General features: G+C 41.1%; 1 protein-coding gene across 1 annotated transcript in view; it reads left to right on the forward strand.

The window, feature by feature from the left end:
- Positions 1-15,749, forward strand: part of DACH2 (dachshund family transcription factor 2) — a 728,400-nt gene that overhangs the window by 484,371 nt on the left and 228,280 nt on the right. The gene's annotated exons all lie outside the window — the stretch shown is intronic.

Raw genomic sequence — 15,749 nt, forward strand, 5'->3', positions numbered from 1 at the left:
TAATAATGGAAAAATGCATACTTTTGTGGATTCATGTAACTAGAAGCAAGACATAGTTAAAATTAACATTAAGCAAAACATAATAATAGAAAGAAATTACCAGTTACTATGTACTAAGTATCTCCCATGATTTTTTCCATTAGTTTAATTTTTAAAATGTAGATATTATTGACATATAACATTGTATAAGTTTAAGGTGCACAATATGTTGATTTGATACACTTATATATTGCGATATATAATATTATTACTACCACAGCATTATCCAACATCTTCACAATTTCACATCATTTTTTCTTTTTTTTTGAACATTTAAGATATAGTCTCTTAATCACTTTTAAGTATATAATAAAGGTATTGTTAACTACAACCATAATACCATGCATTAGGTATTGAGAACTTATTCATCTTCTACCTCCTGTGTTAACTCAGTTAATTCTTACCATATTCCCAGGTGGGGAAAGCATTTTCAATAATCCCATTTTGCAAATCAGGAAACAGAGACACAAAGTTAGTAATTAGCAGAGCTGTTTAAATCCCATGTCTGGTTAAGTGCAAAGTATTTGCCCTTTCCACGTTCTTCCTTCTCTTCAGCACTGTTTTGTAATATGGTTTTATTTTTATCAACCCTCTTGAATAAAAGATGAAGATACAGTGATGAACTGATGATCAGTTTCCTCGACTAAACATCTCTTAACTCATACTAGGTTCAAATCTTGGTGTCTTGGAAGTAACCAACAGTTGACAGGAATTCTCTTATAAATAAAAATATTTGTGTAACAATAAATATTAGTGGGAGCTTAAGAAGTAACTATGTCATTATTTTCTCAGATATACCAGTTTCTGAAAAAGACTTTGTACAGATTTTAATGTTGTAACTTTATAATAAGACAGTATTGCCGAAACCGGTTTGGCTCAGTGGATAGAGCGTCGGCCTGCGGACTGAAAGGTCCTGGGTTCGATTCCGGTCAAGGGCATGTACCTGGGTTGCGGGCACATCCCCAGTAGGAGATGTGCATGAAGCAGCTGATCGATGTTTCTCTCTCATCGATGTTTCCAACTCTCTATCTCTCTCCCTTCCTCTCTGTAAAAAATCAATAAAATATATTTTTTAAAAAAAAAGACAGTATTAAATATTTTGAGATCTATACTGGTGACCTAATTTCCAACATAGCAAATATTTAATTTTCTTAGCTACATATAATCTGGCTTAACCCAAAATATTCATCACTGTGATAAAAGAAAGTATTAGGTTTCCATATGTGCATAATGTTATACTTGATGTTATAGAAATGGAATTAGAGTAGTAACTGTGATCATGCAAAAAATAGTTTATCCTTGTCTTGATGTAATGAAGGTAAGCAGATATAAAATAATGATGATAACAATATCTACTTATGTAAAAACCATGGGTGGTGTTCATCACATCCCTCAAGAACCACCTCGACCAAGTGGAAGGAAGTTAGACCTGCAGGAGTTGTCTTGGCAACTGCTGTGCCCTCCCCAAAGCTGTTTTCTTGAGCTGTTTCCTATAAGGGCGGGGTTTGAGGCAGGAACACGCCCTCAGAGCACTGCCAGGGGTGAACCTGAGGGGGGGAGGCTGAAAGGCTTAGAAAAGACAGACAAGAGCATGAAAGCAGGGTCTCAGTGGGACACTGCTTCTCTGAGAGACAGCAACCACGCCCACAGCCATGCCTTTATTTTATAGCAGAAGCTACCAGGCAAAGGAAGAGCGTGGCCAAGATATTTACAACATTCTCCTGGGTTTCAATCCTACTCAACTACATGCACCTGAACCCTATCAAGCCTACATCACTCAGGCATGTGGGGCCACGTGTTTGGACCATAGGTTTCAAGCTTACAACTATAGCTATTGGCTGTAATTGTGCTGGGAGGGCCCTACCCTCCAAGCTGGGACTTGCACATGGCAATGAGAGGACTGTGCACTCTCATCAGTCCAAGGCTTGAACCTGTCCAAAACACTGTAGCGGCTCCCAATAATAAAGTTTTAATTCTGTTTCTTTGTTACTAATGTTGTGGACCCACCCCATAACAAAGAAACAATTTCCAGAGGATGAGGCCCCGGAATCAGGATTTTAAAAAGATTCCCAGGTGATTCTAATGTGCAGCCAAGGTTGAGAACCACTGCTATAGATAATATTAAAAATATATCTAAACGTGCACTTCTTTGTCTAAAAAATGAGCATGTTCAAAACTTAAATGAAGAAAATTTGGATATACTCGATGGAGACTTTCACACATATTTGAGTGATGATTCCATTGATCCCACAGATGATGCTGAAAAGGAAAAATTTCCCATAGAATTTCTTAATAGTATTACTCTTTTGGGAATGCCGAGTCATAAATTAAAATTGAAAGTGGGTGCAATCATCACGCTATTGAGAAATCCCAATAGTAAATGGGATCTTTGTAATGGTACCAGATTTATTATCAAAAGATTACGACCTAACATTATTGAAGCTGAAGTATTAACAGGATCTGCAGAGGGATAGGCTTTTCTGATTCCAAGAATTAATTTGTCCCCATCTGACACTGGCCTCCCATTTAAATTGATTTGACGACGGTTTCCCATGACGCTAGCATTTGTGATGACTGTTAATAAATCACAAGGACAAACTCTAGTCAAAATAGGCATATTCCTACCTGAACCCATTTTTGCACATGGTCAGTTATATGTTGCATTCTCTCAAGTTTGAAGAGCATGTGATGTTACAGTTAAAGTTCTAAATATTTCATCACAAGGGAAATTAGTGAAGCACTCTGAAAGTGTTTTCGCTCTTAATATGGTATACAGGGAGATATTAGAATAAGTTTAATCACTTTATCAGTCATTGTTTGCATCAATGTTGTTTTTACAACATTTTTTTGTTGTTTTCATATCATGTTTTTATCGTTTTTATATCATGCCTCTGTTGTTATATCCTTTTGTTACTGTTTCTTTATTAATAAATGTATATATTATTTTCATATATATTTACTAATTTCCTTTCATCTCTCACACTTCTATTATAGAGAAAGGGCAAATAGCAATATTAAAATATCTCTTCTAATTAATTCCCTTTTTTAAAAAAATATATTTTATTGATTTTTTACAGAGAGGAAGGGAGAGGGATAGAGAGTTAGAAACATTGATGAGAGGGAAACATCAATCAGCTTCCTCCTGCACACTCCCCACTGGGGATGTGCCTGCAACCAAGGTACATGCCCTCGACCGGAATTGAACCTGGGACCCTTGAGTCTGCATGCCGATGCTTTATCCACTGAGCCAAACTGGTTAGGGCAATTAGTTCCCTTTTAATGTGCACAAATTTCGTGCACCAGGCTACTAGTACTAATAATAAATAGATGAAGAAGTCTTTGAGGTTTTTATAGTTTATAAATGAACACTGCTGCCATGACCACACCTGTAAACCCGGTCCTGTTACCAAGAGAAATTCTCTAAGCTATAACTATATGTTGTGAATGAAGAAGAGAGCAAGTAGACCTTAGCAGCTTTTGCCACTGAGGACTCCAGCAGCCTTCATGGCCTCCATGGATACCTAGATTCTTGCCTGTTAAATGTCCTCAGAGTCTTTGCCAATGGTTACTTCAGCTTATGGATCAGTACAAAGACAACAGTGCTGTTTCTTTTCCAGCCCCCAGATATGGGGCTTCCACTGTAACAGCTAGAACCAGAGCCACTGCACCCCACTAGCCAATGTACTTATATCTACCCACACGTGGAGATATTTCCCTACTAATGTAAGTCAATAAAGGGCGAGATAGCTGCCTGCTGCTTCAAATGTGCAGACAACAATGCAAGGCATTGTTGAGAGGGAAACATGACAAGTTAAGAAAAATATTACCACCAAATGAACACTATAATTGACCCCAAATAAATGGAAGTCTATAAATTTCCTGACAAAGAATGCAAATAATTGTTTTAAGGAAACTCAGAAAACTACAAGAGAACACAAATAATTCAATCACATCAGGAAAATAGTGTGGCAAATGTTTCCCTCCACGGCCTGCGTGGTTCAGGGTTCAGGATCTGGAAGAGGAGCCGCACACAAATGAAAGAGAAGAGACAAGAGATAATTTGGAAATATTGGGGGGCCAGGCAGGTAAGTCCAACTCAAGAGGAAAGACTTCCCCTGGTGCTCAGGCCATGCCAGCCAACCTTTTATTGGTTTGGGATACACCCATAATCCTTAGGCAGGCAATTTCCAGTAACAGGCAGACTAGCCCATCAGCAAGGATTTACATAGTAATAAATGGGGAAGTTGCTTCAGCTACAATTGTCTGGACTACCAATGGGTACACAGCCCTGACCTTTGCAAGGGCTTGAAGGATCACCAGCCTTCCGGGTTCTCTGTCTACACCTCTCTGCTAGTGAAGACAAAAGGCGGTTTCCCACAAAATAGTACATGAAAAAAATGAGAAATTTCACAAAAAGATATAAATCATAAAAAAGAACCAAGCATAAATTTTAGAGCTGAAGTATATAGTGACAAAAATGAAAAGCACAGTAGAGAGCTTCAATAACAACTCATTTAATCAGAAGGAATAATCTATGAACTTGAATATAGGTCATTTGAAATATTCCAGTCAGAGAAGAAAGAGGAGAAAGAATGGAAAAGTAGAAAGAACACTTGAAGATATATAGGATACCCGCAAAGAAACAGTCATGCATTTTGGGAAACCCAGAAGGAGAAAAGAGAGAGAAAGGGAGGGAAAAAAAGCTCATTTAAATAAATAATGGTTGAAAGTTTCCCAAATCTAGGGAGGAAAATTGACATCCACATTAATAAAGTTCAAAAATGTCCAAATAGAATCAACCCAAATAAGACCACACTGAGAAACATTACAGTAATATATTGTTTAAATACAGAGCTAGGTTTTGAGATTTGCATCTTTAGGTGATTTTTTCATTGTGCAAATAACTTAGAGTGCAGACCTAGATAGTGTAGCCTACTACACCTAGGCTATATGCTACAGCCTATTGTACCTAGGTTACATACTGTACAGCATGTTACTTTACAGAATACTGTAGACAGTTGTTATACAATGATACTTATTTGTGTATCAGAGCATATCTAAACATAGAAAATGTACAGCAAAAATACAGTTTAAGAAATAAAAATGGTACACCTGTTTAGGGCACTTACCATGAGTGAAGCTTGCAGGACTAGAAGATGTGATGCTTTAGATGAGTCAGTGAGTGTGTGATGAGTGAATGTGAAGGCTGAGATAGTACTGTATTGTGATGCATTGTCCTATGGCATTACGAAGGTTATGATGTCACTGGATGATAGTTTTTCCGCTCTTTTATAAATTATGGGACCATAGTCATATGCATATGCAGTCCATAATTGACTGATATATCATTATGTGGCACATGACTGTATCATCAAATTGTCAAGTCAATTACAGAGAGAAATTTGAAAACAACAAGATAAAAGTGCTTTGTTACATATGAAGACGCCATCATATGACTATAAGCAGATTTCTCAGCAGTAGATTTGCAGAACAGGGGAGACTGGAACAATATATTTAAAGAATTGGCAGAAGCAAACAGATGTATGCATAAATCTCATTGGCAAATGTAAATATATAGACAAATACACATTAATGCAATGCAACATTGTGCATAAATTACTTTTAACCAACCCTAATATAAAAGTTGAGATAAAAGATTATTAATTAATTGATACTAAGTATGAAAAGAAGAACACTCTGAATACAGTCATAGAAAATGAGTAGGTGAGAGTAAAAGTGTCATTTTTGTATGCAATAGAAGTTAAGTTATAAACTTAAAATTAAGGTTTAAAGTATATGTTTTGTATAAGTCTTGAATTAAACAAAAAGTAAAAAACTATAATAGATACACAAAAGAAGAAGGAAAGCAAATTTGTACCAAAATAAACCAATAAAAAAGGAAGACAGCAAGAGAAGGAAAGAGGGGCAAATTAACTTCAAAATAGAAAACAATTCACAAAATGGCAACAATATATCTTTACTTACCATTAGTTCCTTTAAGTATAAGTAAATTAAAGTCACCAATGAAAATGCACTGAGTGGCTGGTGTGGCTCAGTTGGTTGAGCCTTGTCCCATGCACCAAAAGGTTTCCATTTCCATTACCAGTCAGGCCACAGACAGCTGTTCAAGTCCAAGAGAGATATCTCAGCTCGGGGGGGGGGGGTGTTGCCACTGAGAACTCTGGGATCTAATCCCCTAGCTGGACCCCCCAGCAGAGAGCACCAAAACCAAGGAGGGTACCCACATAACATTTGGCTGTGAAAAGCAGTGGGGTGCTGTTTGCCAGAGAGTAACAGCTGAAAATTCAGGCACCCTCTTAAAAGGCCAACTCACAAAATTCCCTGTGGAGCCACCCACCCTGTGCTCTGACAGAGGGAGGGTGAAGTGGACTGGAGCTGTGAGAGCAGAAGCCAGGACTGGGGACTTTGGGGACAGAGCTCAGAAGGCAGACACCCCAAGTAAAATATATGATTGTCTAATCACTATGCTATACACCTGAAACTATTACAAAATAATATTGAATGTAAAATGTAATTGAAACATAAAATTAAATAAATAAACATCCATTTATAATTAATTGTCTGAATAAATTAGGTAGAAAAGAAGCATAACTCACAACATAAGGGCCATATATGAAAAACCCATAGCCAACATCATAACCCATGCAGGGAAAGCAAAGCTTTCCATCTACCTTCTGGTACAAAGCAAGGATGCCTACTCCTTTATTTAAATTATTCTTTATTGATTAAGGTATTACATATGTATCCTTACTCCCCCATTGTCTCCCCACCCTGCCGCTCATGCCCTCACCCCCTAGTGTCTGTGTCCATTGGCTATGCTTATATGCATGCATACAAGTCCTTTGGTTGATCTCTCTCCATACCCCCACCCTCCTCTGCATCTTTTCAACATACTACTCAAGGTTCTCACCAGAGCAATTATGTAAGAGAAAGAAATAAAAGATTTTTAAAACCATACCAGTGGTCGGCAAACTCATTAGTCAACAGAGCCAAATATCAACAGTACAACAATTGAAATTTCTTTTGAGAGCCAAATTTTTTACACTTAAACTATATAGGTAGGTACATTGTTATTAACTTAATTAGGGTACTCCTAAGGCTTAGGAAGAGCCACACTCAAGGGGCCAAAGAGCCTCATGTGGCTCACGAGCTACAGTTTGCCAACCAACTTAGCCGGTTTTGTTCAGTGGATAGAGCATTGGCCCACAAACTGGTCTGGGTTAGATTCCGGTCAAGGGCACATACCACAGCTGCAGCCTCAATCCCCAGCCCTGGTAGCATGTGGGAGGCAACAATTCTATGTGTCTCACATCAATTTTCTCTCTCTCTGTCACTCTCTCCTGACCTTCCACTCTCTCTAAAAATCAATGGAAAAATATCCTTGGGTGAAGATTAAAAAAAAAAAAGTGTTTTTTTTTGTTTTTTTTTAATTGACAGTGGGCCTAAATAGCCACTTCTCAAATTAAGACATACAAATAACCAACAGTTATTTAAAATGGTGCTCTACTACACTAATTATTATGGAAATGCAAATTAAAACCATGAGATATCACCTGACACCTGTTAGAATTGCTATTATAAGAAAGATATGTGCCGGGGTCCGGCCCCAGCAGGTCCAGGGGTCCCCAAAGGTGTAGACGGAGTCGGTGAAGAAGGAATGACATGGAGGCAGCGTTCAGTTGATCAGCAGCCTAGCCAGGATCTCCAGCCAGGATCTCCAGCCAAGTTCTGGTCTGGATCTCCAGCGAAGTTCTGGCTAGGATCTCCAGCCAGGTTCTGTGTCCATGTTCTCTTGCTAGGTTCTCCAGGTTCTCCAGCCAGGTTCTGTAGCCATGTTCCCTCGCTAGGTTCTCCAGCCAGGTTCTGTCCAGGTTCTCCAGCCAGGTTCAGTTACCAGGTTCTAGTCAGGTTCTCTTGCCAATTTCTGTAGTCAGGTTCAGTCCAGGATCTTTTGCCATGTTCTCTCGCTAGGTTCTGTCTCTAGGTTCTGAGGCCAGTTTCTGTCCAGGAACTTTTGCCATGTTCTCTCCAGCGAAGTTCTTCTGTCTCTGGAGAACGTTCTGTGTAGGTTCTGTGCCTAGGTTCTGTCTCTCTTGGTTCTGTCTTCTTACATCTGTATTTATACCAGTTGATTCCAATCCTATCAATCTCTATTTCAAAGGTTAGGGCGTTTCTTATCTCCATTCCAGGGAGTAAAGATTATGTAGCTTAAGCATGATTGTTCATAGTTAAAGTGATTAATTACCCGCCTGGCACTTAGTTTAAGAGGTTTTATTCCCTCCCTAACTTCAGGGGAAAATCCCTACCTGGGGAAACAACCTTTCTCAGAGAGGAGACCTTGGTTAAAACACATAGTGCCAAGAAGGTGAGCAAACATATTAAGAACAGTATGCCATATATGCCAGGTCCCTTGAAACAGCAAGCATGGACTGGCTCCCGGCAAATTCCCCCTTTTTTATTTTTTAAAAGCGGGCATTAAAAAGAAAAAAAAACCCAAATGCTCTCTTATATCCATTTTAAGAGTAGGATTGGCGCTTTCCGCTATTACCTGAGGCCTGATCTATCACCCCAGGGAGAGCTTGCCAATCCTGCACTTTCCCGGGGTGGAAAGGCTGCAGTGGGGTTAAGGATAAGGCTCCTTGGGCCTACCTCCTCCCATGCCTTTACATTCACCTTTCCTTCCTCAGAAAAGCATGGACATACTTCTTGTATAAAACGTTCTGTCTGACTAGGAGTAACCTTAATTCCTCTGCTAGCAAGCATATGTGTTAAAAGATCAATACAGAGTCTTATTTCTTTAGACTCAGTATGGCACATCTTCTTAATCTAAAGATCAATACAGAGTCTTCTTTCTTTGGACTCAGTATGGCACATCTTCTCAATCTAAGTTCTTTACTATCCACCTTCTTACCCTACTTATCCTCTATAGGGGGGTCTGAAGTACCCTGGTGGAGTCCTATCCGTCCCGAATGTGGGGGTTCTCAATGGGGGGCTTACCTAGGGGAATCCTGTTCCAGGGGTTCCCAAAGGTGTGGACGGAGTCGGCGAAGACTATCCACCCTCTTCCTATGTTGGAGTCCTATCCATCCCGAGAGTGGGGCTTACCTAGGGGTCCCTGTTCGGGCGCCAGATGCTAGGGTCCAACCCCAGCAGGTCCAGGGGTTCCCAAAGGCGTAGACGGAGTCGGCGAAGAAGGAATGACACGAAGACAGTGTTCAGTTGATCAGCAGCCTAGCCAGGATCTCCAGCCAAGTTCTGGTCTGGATCTCCAGAGAGGTTCTGATTCGGATCTCTAGCCAGGTTCTGTGTCCATGTTCTCTTGCTAGGTTCTCCAGCCAGGTTCTGTAGCCATGTTTCCTCACTAGGTTCTCCAGCCAGGTTCTGTCCAGGTTCTCCAGCCAGGTTCAGTCACCAGGTTCTAGTCAGGTTCTCTTGCCAATTTCTGAAGTCAGGTTCAGTCCAGGATCTTTTGCCATGTTCTCTCGCTAGGTTCTGTCTCTAGGTTCTGAGGCCAGTTTCTGTCCAGGAACTTTTGCCATGTTCTCTCCAGCGAAGTTCTTCTGTCTCTGGAGAACGTTCTGTGTAGGTTCTGTGCCTAGGTTCTGTCTCTCTTGGTTCTGTCTTCTTACATCTGTATTTATACCAGTTGATTCCAATCCTATCAATCTCTATTTCAAAGGTTAGGGCGTTTCTTATCTCCATTCCAGGGAGTAAAGATTATGTAGCTTAAGCATGATTGTTCATAGTTAAAGTGATTAATTACCCGCCTGGCACTTAGTTTAAGAGGTTTTATTCCCTCCCTAACTTCAGGGGAAAATCCCTACCTGGGGAAACAACCTTTCTCAGAGAGGAGACCTTGGTTAAAACACATAGTGCCAAGAAGGTGAGCAAACATATTAAGAACAGTATGCCATATATGCCAGGTCCCTTGAAACAGCAAGCATGGACTGGCTCCCGGCAGATATGCCCTGTCCAGTTTGGCTCAGTGGATAGAGTGTTGGCCTACGGACTGAAGGGTCCCAGGTTCGATTCTGGTCAAGGGCATGTACCTTGGTTGTGGGCACATCCCCAGTAGGGGGTGTGCAGGAGGCAGCCGATTAATGTTTCTCCCTCATCGATGTTTCTAACTCTCTATCCCTCTCCCTTCCTCACTGTAAAAAATCAATAAAATATATTTACAAAAAAGGGAAAGACAAAAAAGATAAATATCGGCATGGATGTGGAGAGGAGGGAACTCTTGTACACTATTGGCAGTAATGTAAGTTGTTCAAACATTATGGAGGTTCTTCCAAATATTAAAAATAGAACCACCACTTTGGTATAAAAAAGCAGAGAGTAGAATGGTGCTTACCAGGGCCTAGCAGGGGTGGGCAAACTTTTTGACTCGAGGGCCACACTGGGTTCTTAAACTGGACCGGAGGGCCGGAACAAAAGCATGGATGGAGTGATTGTGTGAACTAATATAAATTCAAAGTAAACATCATTACATAAAAGGGTACGGTCTTTTTTTTTTTTAGTTTTATTCATTTCAAACGGGCTGGATCCGGCCCACGGGCCGTAGTTTGCCCACGGCTGGCCTAGAGGGTGGGGAAAATGGGGAGATGTTGGTCAAGGTGTACAAAGTTTCAGTTATACAAAATGAGTAAGTTTGGGAAATTTAATGTACGATAATGTGATTACAGTTGACAGCACTGTATTGAATATTTGAAGTGTTCTCAACACAAAAAATAAAAAAATGCTAACTATGTGAGGTGATGGATATGTTAATTCACTTGATATTGTGATTATTTCACAAAATATACCTATCCTATATAATCAAGAGGTAATATGCAAATTGGCCATCACACCCTCACACTAGATGGCTGCCCCCATGTGGTCACAAAATGGCCAGCAGGGGAGGACAGTTGTGGGTGATTAGGCCAGCAGGGGAGGGTAGTTGAGGGTGACTAGGCCAGCAGGAGAGGGCAGTTGGGGGTGAATGGGCTGGCAGGGGAGCAGTTAGGTGTTGATCAAGCTGGCAGGGGTGTGGTTAGGGGGTAATCAGGCTGGCAGGGGAGTGGTTAGGGGGTGATCAAGCTGTCAGGCAGAAGCGGTTAGGGGCAATCAGACAGGCAAGCAGGCGAGTGGTTGGGAGCCAGCAGTCCCGGATTGTGAGAGTGATGTCTGACTGCCAGTTTAGGCTGGGTCCCTGGGATTGGGCCTAAACCAGCAGTCGGACATCCCCGAGGGGTCCCGGATTGGAGAGGGTGCAGGCTGGGCTGAGGGACACCCCCCTCCCATGCATGAATTTCGTGCATCAGGCCTCTAGTATTAAATAATTAAATTTATACCTTAAGTATGTACAATTTTTATTTGTCAATTATACTTCAATAAATGTGGGGAAAAGTCTGGGTAAATGGATTATCTGCTTACTGGAAATTAAGCTACAGTTCCTCAAGTGATCACTTGCAAATAGAGATTCATATCAATAATTTTAAATATATATTTTAAATAACCCAGGGACTGGCATGTCTTTGATCCCCTTTGGGTATCCTACTTCAGAATTTGAATTGTTTATGGTCTTGTTTGAAATTAAAGACTGATTGATTTCTCTTTTTTTTTTAATGTTCATGGTTTTAATCTTTTGATTTATCTTAGTGCCTTCCAAGAAGAGAGAGAGGGGAAAAAAAAAGCATGTGGGTATTGACAAGGGAGATGTCAGTTAACAATGTTTATGGTCTGATTAATGTTTATGGGCATGGTCTTCCTGAATGTTTACGGTTCAAGTAGAAATGGTAAATCAGACATTCTAACCAAAGGAAAGCTTGTTATTGGAGAATCACTCAGGTTCTATTTATAAGATACATGTTACATTCAATCAGCCAAAGGAAAATCAGTGAATGCAGTAATAATATTCTATCAAGTGGGTTATGAGGTATCATATGTGGAAAATATATTGAATGTTTCATATAATTTGTGTGGTGATCTAGAGGCTGAGCATTATATTATGATCTAATGTAGTTATTTTCAGCTTTGTTTACACAGAATTCCTATGGTAGAGTTGAAGTGAGTAGCAAATAATAGAGATTCTGTAAACTTCCAGTATGTGAATGAAATCAGCAGTGTGGCTAGTCATCATTAATAAGTTACTCCATAAGGGATTAGAGTAATTCTTGAATATGGTTCTCAACTAAATTGAGTTTGTATCCACAATGTACACTATTCCAACAGTGGAAAAGTCAATATGTTGGCACTATGGGGAAAAAAGACAAAAATTACTTGCTTTCAAATGCTTATGATGTAAGAGAAGAAATTTCTTAAAAATCAATCAATATGTAAATTATTATACTCTTACATGGAATGTGATAAAAAGCAATGAGAGGAACTAAGTACTGTGAGAATATAGAGAAAGAGGGAATTTCTTTGGAATAAGAAAACCAGGAAGGAATTTCAAGTGTAGGATGTGACATTGGAATGAGTCTTTGAAGACTGTGAAAGTGAAAATATGGATGGCATTGAATGATGTGTTAAGGAGACTGTACAATTGATTTTCCAGGGCAGTTATTTTCAAATAGTGGTTCTCAGAGCCTTCAGCCTATGTCTTGAAATTTGGGTAAGAGTTGAGAATTTGGCTTGAAGAAATATTATGTTTGATAACTAAAAAAGCTTAATTGCATTCTTTGGTTAGCTAACTGTAAAGCTTCTGTTGTTTACAATCATGCTGGCAAGTATTTCTAAAATTAAAATTTAGATATCTAAGTAACTTAAAATAATTAAGTAGAACCCTTCATACTACAGATGGATGCTTGGAAGGTGAGAAATTTTCTTATTTGTGGTCACACAGATAGGTAACAAAAGAGCTGACACTAATCTTTCTACTATAAAATTATGCCTCTGATATTTGCATTGATTTTCCACTATAATCTAAGGTACATAATGAAATTTATTTTCTTATTATTGAGTCTCAATGAATAAGCTTAAAGATGGAGATGCAGTTGATAGTGAGACTGCCCTTAATTTGGCCTGTCCAAGGTTCTGTTTACAAGGTAGATATCAGACTTCAGGTTAGACTTAACTAGGCCTCAGAAACTAATGTCAGCATTACTATTATGACTATATCTCTGATAGTTTTTTTTTCTTGATATCCTATTCCTTCCCCAAAATTAAGTGTGGTATGGGAAAGAAATGGTTGGAATTCTGAAACTGGATCCAATTAATCAAACCTTAAAAGTATGCAAGCCCCACAGATATTCCAAATGATGAAAAAGAATTTAAGATTTGTCATCATCATTAAGTATAAACTCAATGACTTTGATCCCAGGTCACAAATTAATCTGAGTGAATTTTTCTTTTTTTTCCCCTCAAGGGCAACATTTGTTTCTAAAAGGAAAATTATAAATAGAAATGGATATTTCTTTATTCTGTTTATTTGTGGCCATGTGACCATTTTACCTTAGAGAATTTTTTTTGACCGTTATAAGCCATTTCACAATGAGCTATATGAGCAGAAAACTCAAAGAAGAGTTTTTTTCTTTAATTTTAGAAGAAGCATGCTCTATTTTAAATGTCATATTGTGGCAGGATTATTATTCAATTTCATCATTGTTATTTGTTGCTAAATCCCCAGAAGTCAAAGTAGGGCAGCTTAGAAAACATATCAAATATTGAATTAAAATTTTGTGTTGGTCTGAATATATTTATCTTGCCATTTTAAAAAGAATTGTATTTTATTTTCTATGAACATTTCTCATAACTTTTTCTTTCAATCTTCCATTATCTTCTTGACTATTTTTACTTAATTGTGGAAGTTCTAGAATTTGTTTATGATAGGCTTTATTTATATATGGAGTGAAAGATCATCTTGTCCATATTTAAATTCAACAGGAAAATATGCAGAAATTTAACATTTTCCTAGAGGGTACGAGATCAGCTATTGCACATTTTTATTCATTAAAAGAACAAGTAGAACAGTCACAGAGTGTTTATATATCCTATCTAATAAAAGAGAAACATGGTAATTGGCGTACGACCGCTACCCTTCCCATTGGCTAATCAGGGTGATATGCAAATTAACTGCCAGCCAAGATGGCGGCCGGCAGCCAGGCAGCTTAAACTGAACATGAGGCTTGCTTGCTTCAGTGACGGAGGAAACCAACGTTCCCCACCTGCCTTGCCGGCCTCTGAGCTTGCGGTTTAAGAAACATAGTTACAAATATAAAAGCTAAACAAAACCCCAGAAACCAGCTTTCAGCCGGCTGGGATCTCAGAGCTGGAGTTGATACAGAGTTTCGATTATAGAACCTAAACAAACCAGATACCTGCTTTCAGGAGCGGAGGCCTAAGAGCTGGAGCCTCAGAGCTAAAGCTGGCCCAGAATAAAAAAAGAAAAAAGAAAACAGGAGCAGTTGGGAGCTTCAGTCCCAGCCTGAAAACAGCCCTCAGCCCCTCACCCAGGCTGGCCAGGCACCCCAGTGTGGACCCCCCACCCTGAAGGGTGTGTGACCAGCTGCAAACAGCCATCATCCCCTCACTCAGGCTGGCCAGGCACCCCAGTGGGGACCCCCACCCTGATCCAGGACACCCTTCAGGGCAAACCAGTCAGCTCCCACCCATGCACCAGGTCTCTATTCTATATAGTAAAAGGGTAATATGCCTCCCAGCACCGGGATCAGCCGAGCCGCAAGGCCTCCCGGCACCAGGAAAGGCATGACAGGGGGCAGCACCCAAACCCCCTGATCGCCCTGCGGATCTGTGTGTGGCAGGGGGCGGGGCCACAACCTCCCTATCTGCCCTGCTCTGTTCCTGACAGGGGAAGGCGCCCCAACCCCCTGATCGCCCTGCGGCTCTGTGTGTGACAGGGTGTGGCGCCCCAACCCCCGACCCCACGGGCCCTGCTCTGTGTGTGACGGGGTAGAGCCATAACCTCCCCATAGGCCCTGCCCTGAGTGTGACAGTGGTGGCGCCCCAACCCCCTGATCTGCCCTGCTCTGTGTGTGACAGGGGGCGGTGCCCCAACTCCCCTATCGGCCCTACTCTGTGAGTGACCTGGGGGAGCTCCCCAACCCCCTGATTGACCCTGCTCTGTGCGTGACAGAGGGAGCTCCCCAACCCCCTGATTGGCCCTGCTCTGTGAGTGACAGTGGGCAGCGCCCCAACCCCCTGATTGGCCCTGCTCTGTGCGTGACAGGGGGTGGCGCTGCAACCTCCCCATCGACCCTGCCTTCAGTGTGACAGGGGGCGATGCCCCAACCCCCCAATAGGCCCTACCCTGAGCGTGACTGAGGGTGGCATCACAACCTCACAATCCACCCTGCTCTGTGCATGACAGGGGGCGGCGCCCCAACTCCCCAATTGGCCCTGATCTGAGCCCGACCAGGGGCTGCACCTAGGGATTAGGCCTGCCCTCTGCCACCCGGGAGCAGGCCTAAGCCAGCAGGTCGTTATCTCCCGAGGGGTCCCAGACTGCGAGAGGTCACAGGCTGGGCTGAGGGACCCCCCCCCCCCACCGAGTGCACAAATTTTTGTGCACCGGGCCTCTAGTATATATATAAAAGGCTAATATGCTAAGTGTCAGACCATCCGACCAGTCGCTATAATGTGCACTGACCACTACGGGGCAGACATTCAACACAACAGCTTCCCAGCTGCAGTGACTTGGCAGTGGCCCTTCATGGGTGACAGACCCCGAAACCAAGAGAAGGGATCCCGAT

The sequence above is a fragment of the Myotis myotis genome, unplaced genomic scaffold (assembly GCF_014108235.1).
Source record: "Myotis myotis isolate mMyoMyo1 unplaced genomic scaffold, mMyoMyo1.p scaffold_m19_p_4, whole genome shotgun sequence".
Lineage (NCBI taxonomy): Eukaryota > Metazoa > Chordata > Mammalia > Chiroptera > Vespertilionidae > Myotis > Myotis myotis.